This window comes from Dysidea avara, chromosome 4 (assembly GCF_963678975.1).
Source record: "Dysidea avara chromosome 4, odDysAvar1.4, whole genome shotgun sequence".
In the NCBI taxonomy this organism is placed as follows: domain Eukaryota; kingdom Metazoa; phylum Porifera; class Demospongiae; order Dictyoceratida; family Dysideidae; genus Dysidea; species Dysidea avara.
In genome coordinates this window covers 23249164-23262378 of record NC_089275.1, presented here as the reverse complement: position 1 = coordinate 23262378, position 13215 = coordinate 23249164, and positions in this window count along the sequence as shown.

Genomic DNA, 13215 nt, shown 5'->3' with positions numbered 1-13215 from the left:
TACAAGTTATCAGTGGCACTTCCAGCAGGTAATCAAACGTACCCCAAGAAAGATAAAACGAATTTAAGGATAGATTGTGGGTTCTTGTTGGTTGTCATTAGTAACGAAGTACTAATTGTGGGAATAGCTGACTCAGTGTGTTCATCTTCGGATATATCAAGTAGGGAACTTAATGCATGACTTGTTTTTACTAGTATGTGAGTTATTTTTACTTACTTGACTTTAGAATGTACAGTCTGAGGCCCAGCCTTTCTAATCGGCATAGATCAGTATGTGTATAGCTACACTACAAAGGAAACAAGTATGGTGACAAGCTGAATCAACTCAGTCTAAGCAGAATCTAAAGGAATTTTGTGCAGTGTGTGAGGAGCAAACATTCAGATACCTCAAGGAGGCTATATTGTGTGAACATCAATGATTCATTAACAGAGTAGTGGACTATTGTCAGATATCTCAGCCTGAGTACTGAGTTGAATTCTGGATGGGGTCTATTTTACAGAATGGAGTGCTTTCTGAATCAACTTGCAGCTTGGCTAGCTGCTATCGTTGCTGAAATTGCATTTTATCAGTGGAACCTCCAGGAAAATGGAATAGGATAATTATAAAACATTAATTAAGTGATTGTTTAGGTAATCATGACTTTATTCAGTCTAATAAACAGAATATATGGTTGATTGAGTGAGGTATCACTTTCAGAATGTTCAGACGACCAGTGATGAGATGCATGGATTCATCGAATTTTTGTTGTGGTTGGAGACATTAAATATCCAAAAGCAAACTGACTGTATAATATTAATTCACTTTCTTTATATTTTCTCAATTTTGAGCCTGTATACAAATAATTGAATTTTCCTTGTCAATAGAAATCCTAGAATAAGATGGGAGAGAAACTTATCTTTGTTTACCTATACTGTACAACCAAGAGTTCGTAATACTGATTTGTATGGGGAGAGTGTCTAACTCTCAGTATGGCCTGTACAAACACCCTGTGTAAAGTTCACCTTTCATCAAATCAACACCTTTACTGGGGGATAGAAAACTGTTGATTAGAGTTGCTGAAGAAGGTAAAGCCTTTGTTCTGAAATAAGGCTGAGGTGTTACTTTAAGCAGGGTGTTTGGTGAATGCATTCAAGTTAGACACTCCCCACCTTATTATGAACTCTTGGTACAACTTCAAAGGAAAATGAAGAAAACATACAGATGAATCAATAAAATCACTACAGTAAGGTGAATTACAGACTAGTGAGATCTTGGTTAATTAATGACAGTGGTTGGAGATTAAGTGTGGTAGCTTCTTGCTCTTGAATACGTTGCAAAGTGGAAGTACAAATCAAAATGGGATATCAATTTCATTATGAAAAATTTGTATACATAAATAATCTAGCATTACTATTTCATTTGTCCTCCACTTAAACATGCTACAACAGTACTAGTGTCAGTAAATTGGCAGTGAGTCTACCTTGAAATCTCAACTCTAGAGTAGATCCAACACAGGACAGCCCGCACTGTAACAAATACATGTGATCCCATTGTAATTTCATGGACCAGCTGGACTGGGAATCACTTGAAAATAGACGAACAAATTTAACCTGTTTTGTTTGAAGTGAAGCATATGAAATGTTACACTTAAGAAATCCTAGGATTCTTAGGTGGTATGTAATTAATGTAAGTGTTCCATTTCAGGTCGACTAGATACATTGAAATTACACACACATCCCGGTCCAAATCACGTTTGCCTGGTGACTACGGGCATGGTTTCACATGCGGCTTATAATAGAGATTTGGCTGAGTTTTGACATTTAGCCTGATTCAAGGCTAGCAGTCAGACACATCCTTGAATTGTGCAACAGATAAAATCAGCTCACTATTGAATACGGCATTAGTCCACTGCACCAGCTGTTAATATATAAATAACTCCATCCATACACTTCAGTGATGTTTGCAGAATATACCCTCCTTGCGGTCTGCCAAGATATTTACTCCTCACACACTGCACAAAATCAGTTCTTCAAGTTTTAATTCAGCTGGCTCTTTCCTGTTACCAGTATCTTCCTGCTTACTTTATTTATACACTGACTTATGACTTGACGGCCCAGACTGTTTTGTAAAGTCTAAATAAGAAAAACAGCTCACATAAAGTTCCCTTCCGTATGGATGAACATCACTGATACAGCTCATCCCACAATAATACTTCGTTACTAATGACAACCAACAAAAACCCACAATCGATCCGTTATTCTTTTTATCTTATGTTTAACCACCCACTGGAGATGCCACTGCTAACTTATAAGGGAAGTTTCAGCAATGGTAAGTTGCAAGCTTCAGTTTGAGAAAGCGTTCCGTTCCGTGGTTTAGTCCATCATTCCATTCCGTTCCGTTCCGTTCCGTAGAATAGTCCCCACCGTAGATAAGCGTATCATGATCAGATTTGAAGACAATGAAGGTAGTAGCTATATATGTTAGCTGTAATTTTTAGTTTTATAATTAGCGTGTTTGCTTTCCTTGCCATGCCCATGCGGGCCACAGCTGACCCAAGTTGGCCAGATATGCATGTAGTCGAATGTTGATATCGAGTACATGAATTTTCAATTATCTAGCTATGTGTATGATTCGAGGTATGATTTCAGTTTGCTTATTGATTTTGTGTACATCTCGCTGTCACAGTCATGTAGTGTAAGGCTCTGCAATTATAATAAATATGCCTTCCATACAGGCTTCCGCACATGTACACATCCAGTTTTACAATTCTGAGAGATGATAACTCTTCAAATCCATCATCCATAGACACCTCTATATCTGGAACCATCAATTCTTATTGGTTTTCCTTTTTCATCAACTCACCTTTCCTTTGGAACGACGTGCCTTTCAATATCATACAGATAACTGACCCCAAACTATTCCGTGTTGCCCTCCGGCGCTTTCTTTTTAAACTAAATGTTGCTTTGTATTTATCTGCTATTGTACTGTTTTATTTGTTGTTTTTGTATTTGTGTATTGTCCTTGTATCTTGTACTGTTTTGTCCTTTTGGGGAGCACGTTTGCAGGCTCAGCCTTTTGTGTAACCCTTGTCATTTGACTAAAATTGATAAATAACAATAATAATAATAATAATAACTCAGTGTAAGAGAATCCAGGGGTGGATAGAAAGGTGTGGGGGGAGGGGGTGTCAAAGGAGGCTCTTGACCCTCTCTAAATATTTTAGTATATCAAGATCGAGATACTCTAATAGTAGGCATTCCAGCCCAATTTTTAAATTTTGGAAAAATGGACTTTTTATATGCTCAATAGATATTGATTTCCGATCTCAGAAATATATAGTTTGTTGGGTTGGAATTAGCTACTTTGGCATGCACAGTGCTTAAAAACTGAAAAAGGTACATTTTTTCTCCGGGGCTCTCCATACATTTCTAAAGGGAAAAATGACACAACTGAATTAAGAAGCCATCTAGCAACCTGGACTGTCTTGAAACTGCAGTTGCTTCTAGCTGCAAGTTTGAATATATAATGAGAGTAACTTGAGGTCTTATCAGATCTCAGTGATCTTTGTATGCTTTGTGGTGAGCAAATGTGCTTCACCTACTGCACACTTCTCAATACAATGGTGTATACTCATAGGCAAGAGACCATGTCAAGTAAGTAAAAATGTCAAGTTAACAACTTATAAAGGTAAACAACTGAAGTGGAGGTGTCACAATGATGTAAAAATACCTGTGGTTTCAGTTATGGCGTTACGCTGACTTTGAAGTGGTTTATACTTTTGAGTTAATGACACAGCCACCAGAAAATTGCTGTGGAACTGAAAATTGCCAACCCGAGTGAAGAAACTATGCCCTTTAAAGTAAGTACCTTCCACCTGACAGTACGTTTTATGAAGTTTTATATGCAGAGAATTTTTTTATTTACAAATCCTGGATACTGGAATGCCCACTAATAGAGCAGTCACTTCAATAAAGCAGTCACAGTGTTAGAGCAGTGTGTAGTGAGCTATTTAAGGATTTGTATGTACTGTATCAGCTATAAATGCATAGCTGGTGAGGTGAGCAGCTATTGTCAGCTGGCTGTGACTTTTCTTTTTTGGTCTCACCTTACCAAACCAGAGACAATGTAGTGCCTCAGTTCATTTTGACCCCCCCACCCCCCCTTTCCACAAGTCTGGATCTGCCCCTGTAGGAGAATGCTATCAGCTTCAGATTTGAACTGAACTTTTGTAATGTTATGGAAGCATTTTGTCAAAATTTCAGGTCAGTAGCATGCATGCTGGAAGGTCATGTTGCAGTTGGTCAAAGTCAAAGAATTGGATGTGTGTGGAAGCCTGGTTTTGTCAAATTTGGTCACATTATATGTATTTCATTTGTTCATCATAATCATGATGGTGATTAAATTAAATATGGCTCAGTGGCAAGTGTGGCTGATATACTTCCAGCATGCAGGAACTATATGTGACTGTCTCTGGGAAAACCGGTCTTATCGCCCATTTAAAAGTATCGAGAAACGTCGGTTTTAAATATTCTGTGTGTTGTAGCTGGCCGATGGTGGTAGCTACGCATACCAAATTTTCACACGTTTCACAACAATTTCTTACCTTCCTAATCATCCACTGAAGAAGTAGTCAACAGCTAAGTTTCCCGCCATTTTAGATAGTTTTTAAACCGAGGTTGTCTGTATCAGGCGAGCTCCAGAAGGGGTGGGAGGTGGGGCCCTGGAAGGCGGGCAAGATGGTGTTCAAAAATTGAAAAGAGACGTGCTAGGATGAATTAGGCCAAGTTATAGGCCATTCAGGGCTCAGAACTGGCTAAAATGAAAGGAAATTTACAGCACAGGTCATTGTCCAACACCACAGAGCTGTACAGCCACACACAGCCATCTCCTGGTCGGCCAGGGCTCCATCAAGACCCCAGACCACTCGTACGGCTCGCCACTGTGCTCTAGAAAAGTAGCCAGCAAAAGCAGACCACTTTACTCTGGTCGACTGTGGCAGTGAAACTTGATAGTGCATTCATTAAGCTTTGTGTTTGTGTGAAAAAATCAAACTTCCTGTCTTGGGCGATAAGAACGGTTTTCGTAGATCCAGTCACATATATAGTATAATCCAACAGTTGAGTTTGTTACTCTCAATAGTACCTCGACGTATTATTCTGAAATACTGCGAGCAAATAGCCAATCAAATTAGTATTTCACTTTTTTGTCGAGGGACCTTAACAAAAAAGTGAAATACGAATTTCATTGGCTAATTATTGTGTTCCGAAATTTAGCGTAGTTACCGTTTGGGTTTGGCTTAGAATGGAGGAGCAAAGCCTGTCTCAGTTTTTATCGCCGTCTTTGCTTGAATTTACTCGGTCAAGAGATGCAGAAGTTGTTGACGCTATATCTGAACAGGAATTTGATATCTGGCTTGCAAACTTGCCGGACTTGTTGGCTGTAGAAGATGTGAATGATGCCCCGCTTCTGACTGGAACGGAAGTAGTGGAGGTACTTTCCACTGATTCGAATTTTGCAGTTACTCAAGCACTAGCGAATTAAAGCGACTACAGGAAAAGAATTGCAACAAGAACACAATGAAAACCACAGTTACGTGGTTGAACAGGTTTGATAAGTGGTGAATTGTAAGAAAAATTCCATACAAGTTGGAAGATATACCTGAGCAGGAACTAGACACTGTATTACAGCAATTCTTTGCAGAACTACGAAAAAAAGATGGTAAAGAGTACGAACCAGACAGCTTAAGAACGATGTTGTCATCACTAGACTGCTTTCTTCGCCGTGATAAGGGCAAAACCTACAGTATCTTGAAAGACAAAAACTTTGAAACAAGTAGGCGAGTACTGAACGGTAAAGCCATAGAATTGAGGGAACGTGGATACGGAAAAAAGAAAAACAAGTCTGATGCATTAACGTCAGAAGAGGAAGAGCAGCTTTGGCAGAAGGGCGTTTAGGAAGCCATGATCCTATAAGTTTGAACAATTTTTTTTCAACTCACTCAGCATTTTGGAACAAGGGGATGTCAGGAGCATTAAAGGTGGAGGACTTGAAATTTGTGCGTGACATATCTGGAAAACTAGTGTCAGTAGAATGGGTGAAAGGCCCCACTAAAACACGGCCAGGAGGACTCACCAAAACTGATTGTAGGCTTCCACAAAGGCTATTCAGTCAAGGAGGGGAACGGTGTCCTGCCATGTTACTTCAGCTAATGATATCTAAAAGACCAGATATTTTGAAAGATTGTGGTCCCTTATACTTAAGACCGCTTGATTCACCCCGACAGGATACTTGGTATTCTTTGCAGCCAGTTGGAGTTCGTACAATTGACACATACATGAAAAAAATTACAAGTCTAGCAGGATTAAATTGTACAAATAAGAAATTTACAAATCATAGCATGCGAAAAACCACAGTTCACAAATTACAACAAGCTGGTATTTCAAATGACAAAATAGTAGCAATAACAGGACATCGCAATGAACAAAGCTTGAGGGATTATTCCACTGTAGATCTTGAGGACCACAAGGCTATAGGTGCAGTATAGTGCAATTCTAATCCATTTCAAAGTGTCACAAACTCCCAGTCAAAGACTCCCCTTTTTAGTGCAATGTCTTCATGCTGCTCTTCTAGACCTACAGAACCACATTACAACTTCACACAATGCACAGTATACTTTGGCAGTAATACTACATGTACCCAGGTTAATCAGGATGGTTTCCAGTCAAGTAGAAAGAAGAGCAGATGTATTATTGAATCTGACTCAGACTAGTTGCTCAATGAATGTACCAATCAATATAACATGTATCTAATCCATAATGTATATAATAATATAACATTATTATCAGTAATTACATGAATAAACTGTTGGATTAATTTGTAATAGAATGGCTGGGTGTGGTATTTGGGATTAATAGTTCTCGCATTGTAAAAAGGAAGGAAATAGTGCTCGGCTTCGCCTCGCACTATTTTACTCCTTCCTGTTTACAATGCTCGCACTATTAATCCCAAATACCACACCCAACCATCCTATTACATATACATATAAGATTGCTGCTAACTATACTGATAAGACAATGATGACATGATAAACACTGAAAATACTGTACAAATGCAGCTCAGTAGCTATGGTATAATAAAACAAATGCTAAGAGAAATCATACATGTAGTTATATGTGTGGCATGCAAAACATAGAGTTATCCTCTGCAAAAAGTAATAAGCATATGAGCCAGTTGAAGTTTTCAACTTTGTAGCCATGTTAGAGGAATATTTGACAAATCGCTGTTGTTTTGTTGACTTCAGACCATCATAATAGTAGGGACGTCCATGCCACATTATGATAGAGACAAAATGTCCTCCAGTATTGATGGTGCAACCACCAAGCCAATGTCGCTGATCATAAATGATAAGTGACAATGGCAAGTTATTGATTTCTTTGAGGCTGGTTGATTCTATGCTGATCGGAATTACCCATGGACTTTATTTGGTAAAAAGGCATGACACAACTTTCAATTTGCCTTTGCATGCATAAAACTGATCCCTTACACTGTGCAGTAGCATCAATTCAATCAGTGATGGTATATTGTGCCTTTCGAGGTGGCTTGCTGGGGAATTCAGTTCCACAATAACCCATGACATGGCCTGCATGGGATAGGCATCCCAGGCCATGTTATGAAGCTTTTATAGAATTTTCTATCTCACTATTTCCCAATTAAGTGTGACAGAAATTATGGATGTTGTTGGCAGTGCAGCATTAAGATGGTCAAGAAGTTGTCTGAAGTACAAGCATTCGTAAAATCACTGTGGCTCCACTTTAACATAGTAGGTATGGTATATTGGCTACAAACAAATTCTTCTTGACATTTAGGCAATGATACATTAAGCTTTACAAGACAAGCTTTGTGGTACCAGTCAGAAAAGATGCAGTACTGGTATGCCGTATACTCCTTTGCTGCTTGTTGTAGATCGCCAGCCATCAATCCAAGGAGTCAAGCAAAAACAATGAAGGTTTAACTTCATCCATCTCAGACTGATAAAGATCCTCTGATGTGGTAGAAAAACAAATATCTTATCAATGGTTTCTTTCAAAGAAAGGAAATCGTGTTAACAGCTTCATTGTCAGCTTCAAATAAATGTTTCCAGCAAAATGTATTCATGCAAGCACAATGGAAAAGTCGAATTCCCTATCAGTAACTATCAGCAGTCTCTTTGAAGCCCAGAGTGGTAATGAACACCTTAGACTTTTCACAAATAGTAAGTGATCTTCTTTGAGTCTCTTTGAATGAATGAAAAAAGCCACTGGTGTGATAGGATCTTCTTGGAATATGGAATTTTGGCAAACTAGAGTTGAGAGGTAAAAATCTCCCATATTAAACATGGTATCATAATGCAAGATTACTGGATTCGATGACACTTTTAGCAACATTTCCAGGTTCTCCATAGAGGGTGTGGTATCAGATAAATGCATACAGTTGGATAAATTTGAAAATGTTTTAAAAATCTTGTGATTCTCCTTTCCTATCCTTAAACTGCAGCTGGAAGCACAGTTGACATGTGTTGGAAAAGGCATCGTGAGATATTCTGAATTGACGATCTACTTCTTTCTTGATTTGATTCTGGTTTCTTGGGGTATTAATAATGTGCCATAATCTTCCTTTATCTTCATTGACAATTTGTTGACAAATATTTTGAGTAGAAACCATAGGATCTTTGCACCAAAACTATGCAACAGTGCATGCAGAAGTATAATCTGCATAAACACTTTAACAGTTACATGATATACATGCACAAAACTTAGCTATGGACATAAACATAGGCAGTGGAAATGGGGGGCCAGTGAGCTGGACAACACTTACAAGAAAAGATTGAGAGTACTTGCTACTCTAAGCCACTCTAATAGAACAATCACTTTTATATTTCCTTTAATAATTGTTGGTAGCTAGCTACATAATTATTATAGTTAACAACTTAGTAAAATAGGCTCTCTGGGCTTCTAAACTATGAAAATTTTCTGGGGGCAAACCACCGAGACCCCTAAGATTAACACCATATATCTGCTGCTTGCTTCAAATTCCGTTGTGTAAATTTCACTGTCAAAGTTGGCCCCCTCACTCGTTGGCCTGCTCTACCATCCCTGGATATAAATGACAATACAAAGTGCATGTGTGGGGATGTCTAGAGTATATTGCATTGTATCAAGCAGAACGGTAGTACTGTTTAAGTAGGATCCCCCCGAAAATTACATGCACTGCCTAAAATGCCACCTTTAAAAATCATCATAGAGATATCTTACGCCACAAAAATCACCTTTACAGAATAATATTAGTCCATCTAACATGAAATATAGCATTAAAACAAGAAAACACTTACCGGTGACTGGATTAAAAATTTTTTCCAAAACTTGAAATTTCACACTCACCCACTCACTGACCACAGTCACAAGTCTAGAGCCCAAACGAAGCAGCGCCCGGTCACTATTTTACGCCACAACAACAAACTCACCAGTGGGATGTGCCTTTTGGGGTTCCAACAAGTGTACGCCCTGTGCGCCTTGTCTTTCCTTTTATCTTCAATCAATAAATGGCTAAGGCCGCCTTGGCGGCTGAAAGCTATTTGAGATTGTACGAGGGGGTGAAGGAGAAGTCAACATGTTTCTTTGCATTGCCCTTTCAATGCTCTCCACCAGCTGTTGAATTTTTGCGCATGCACATAAACCCACAATCGAACACTCCGCCAGTCCTTGAGACAGCTATGTATATGTTGATTGACTACAGTACTCACCAATATGCTGAGTAACTATACAAGTATGAAGTATGCATATGGACAGAGATGATATTACGTTAAATCATTTCACTTGAATTGTTACACTAACATGACATAATGCAGAACTTGATAAATCACACATATGACAAGGTACAATAGTTTGTTCATGGGTGGGCGTTGGTGGGATAAACATGTTGACTTCTCCTTCACCCCCTCGTACAATCTCAAATAGCTTTCAGCCGCCAAGGCGGCCTTAGCCATTTATTGATTGTACTTCGGGGGTTCCGGTTCAGTCAACATGTTTCTTTGCATGTTTGTAGTATTGTCCCACCATAGTCAGCCACTGCCTTAGGTCTGTAGTAAAACTTGGTGAAAGTGTGTTCACTTGACCATCCTGCTCTACTCATGATCTCCTTTGTGGAGACGCCTGACATAGCTGCTGCTGTGGCTGAAGCAGCCCTTGTAGAGTGAGCTGTGAAACACTCATCAATGCCTGCCTCTTTTAGGGATTTCTTAATCCAACGGGCAATCGACGACGATGTGAGTGGCTGGTGTGGGGGAATAACTGCAAGAAATAGCTTCCACACTCCATCGGTTCTTAGCTTGCTTGTACTGGATTCATAAGCTCTTATGCAAGCTACTGGACACAGAAGTTTGTCTTTAAAGGACTTGATCACCACTGGTTGTAGGCATTGCTCATTATTAGGCTTCGCCTGCTTAGCCAATCCCAGACATGGCAGGACCACACTATCACTTGTGTATGAGTGGCCTGATAAGGAGAGTCTGGCCAAGTCGGAACATCTCTGTCCTAACACTAGTGCTAGTAGCATGACCAGCTTCTGGGTCAGCCTCTTCAGGTTGAGGTTCTCATTTGGGCCCATCTCTTTCAAGAGCGTTAGGACCTTGGATACGTCCCAGGTATGGGTGTATCTAGGCATTGGTGGCCGTAAGTTAAAGACTCCTTTGAGGAGCCGTATGACAAGTGGGTGTTGTCCCACTGGGATTCCCTCAACCGGCAGTAGTGTTGATGATAGTGCAGAACGATAGCAATTTAGAGAACGGTACTGTCTACCTGCTTCGAACTCATCTGCTAGGAAGCTCAAAATAGCTGATACATCTGCCGTAAAGGAAGATAAACCTCTCTTTGCACACCATGCGTCCCACTTTCGCCAGGCAGAATTATAGTTAGTGTTGGTCTTGTCCCTCCAGGAGGAAATGATAAGTCTGGAAGCGTTTTCTGGAATCCTTCTTGCTCTGAGATTTTCCCTGATACTTTCCAGGCGACCAGGCGTGGTTGGCACTCTCGCACTGGGCAGTCGCAATTCGGTGATGGGCAAAGCAGGTCTGGAGTCTCTGGGAGGAGAATTGGGACATCCACTATCATGTTCAGCAATACCGGGAACCATGGCTGAGATTGCCAGTGAGGAGTGATTAGTACGATTGTAGCCTCCTCCATCTGGATCTTCATTAACACTCTTGAGATGAGGCACCATGGAGGGTGTGCAAATGCTGCTAGTGTTTTCCACTCCTGGGCAAAGGCGTCTGTCGCTGTGGCCTCCGGATCTGCTCTCCAACTGAAGAATGCTTGCAGTTGGGTTGAAAAACGTGTGGCGAAGAGATCCACCTCCAGTGGCCCCCAGGTCTTGTTGATCCCTTGGAATATATTCGGATTCAGAATCCAGTCTGTCCTGTCTCTGAGGTGTCTTGACAGGTAATCTGCTATGATGTTCACCTTCCCTGGGAGGTGTTGAGCTGCAAGTCTCATGTTCCTCTCCATGCACCACGTAAAGATTTCCTTGGTCAGGGCTACTAGTCGAGGAGATCTTGTTCCACCTAGCTTGTTTATATGGGCTACTACTGTCATACTGTCTGACTTGATCATGACTGACCTCACCCCCTCCCTCTTCAGGAACGACTTGAGGGCTAGTGATACCGCAAGGAGCTCTAGCTCGTTGATATGGAGCCCCTTCTCTTCCACACTCCAGCAACCCCCTGTTGCTTCTCCCTGGCAGAAGGCTCCCCAACCAACTGAGGATGCATCTGTTTCTATGGTGCACTGTGGTGGAAGTTGTGACATAGTTTGTCCATTCCATTGAGTTAAGTTGTTGGTCCACCATCTCAAGTCCACCTTCGCTTCTTCTGAGAGTGTGATGTGCCCATCGTAGCCACATCTGGCCAGAGCCTTGTGTTTGAGGGCTTGCAGGCTTCTGTAATGCAAGGGGGCTGGATAAATGGCTAGGATTGCTGCTGACATCTTGCCAATTAGTTGGGCTAAGTGCCTTGCTGAAGTTTCCTTGCTTGTCAAAATCTGGGAGGCTTCTGTCCTTATCTGGTCTAACTTCGCTTTTGGAAGTCGCAATTCCTTTTGAGTTGAGTCTATTAGGAATCCCAGATACTCCATCTCCTGTGAGGGTGTCAGGTGAGACTTGGGGTAGTTCACCAGAAAACCTAGTGCTTCCAGAAGGTCTAGCGTAATCGTGGTATGCTCCTTTAGGGTTGACGGGCTCTTGTTCATTAAGAGGAGGTCGTCCAGGTAAATTACACATCGGATACCTCTGTTGCGCAAGAAGGTAACTACCACTCTCATGACCTTTGTAAACACCCGAGGAGCTGAAGCCAGTCCAAAGGGGAGGCAAACAAACTCGTAATCCTGGTCTTCCCAACGGAAGCGCAGGAATCGGTGGTATTGTTGATGTATTGGGATCACCAGATAAGCATCCTTCAGGTCTATCCGAGTCATGTAATCCTCCTTGGCTAGGAGGTCTCTTACCACGTGGATCCCTTCCATCTTGAAATGGTTGTATCGAATCCACCTGTTCAGTGGCTTGAGATTTATTACAGGTCTGTATTGTCCACCTTTCTTGGGTACGAGGAACAGTCTCGAATAGAAGCCGGGGCTCCCCTTGTCTTCCACCAGTTGAATGGCTCCTTTTGCCAGTAACCCCTGCACTTCCAAATTGATCTGGTCTGTCTCTGTAGTATTTGTTTTTGAAAGTGGAATGAAGGGCTGTGTTGGTTTCCCTGTGAACTCCAACTGGTATCCTGAAACGGACTCCAAGACCCATGGATCTGTCGTTATTGCTTCCCAGTTCCTCACATGCTCTTGAGTCCTCCTGGCAAGGAAGGACAATGGGATGGGAGGATGCAGCCCCAAACTCTCCAATAGTTTCAGGGTGTTGGAGTGATGGTACTGTTGGGGGCGCATAACTGCTTGTTTCCATGGCTGCTCTCCTATGTTTGTTTTGAGAGATTCTTGGGGAATGCTGGGTTGAATTGCTTGTGTCCTTGGGACTTCGGATAGTGTGCTTTCCCGAGTCTGTTGAAAACAGATTTGTTTGGTGTCCGAGAGACGCCCCAGTTGGGTCGGTGGCTCTGGGGCGTGGACTTTGTCCTTCTTTTGGAGCCACCGTAACCGAAAAAACGATTCTTGTTAGACTGTATGCCCTTAAGGGCCCTCATGTTGTCCGCTGCTGCCT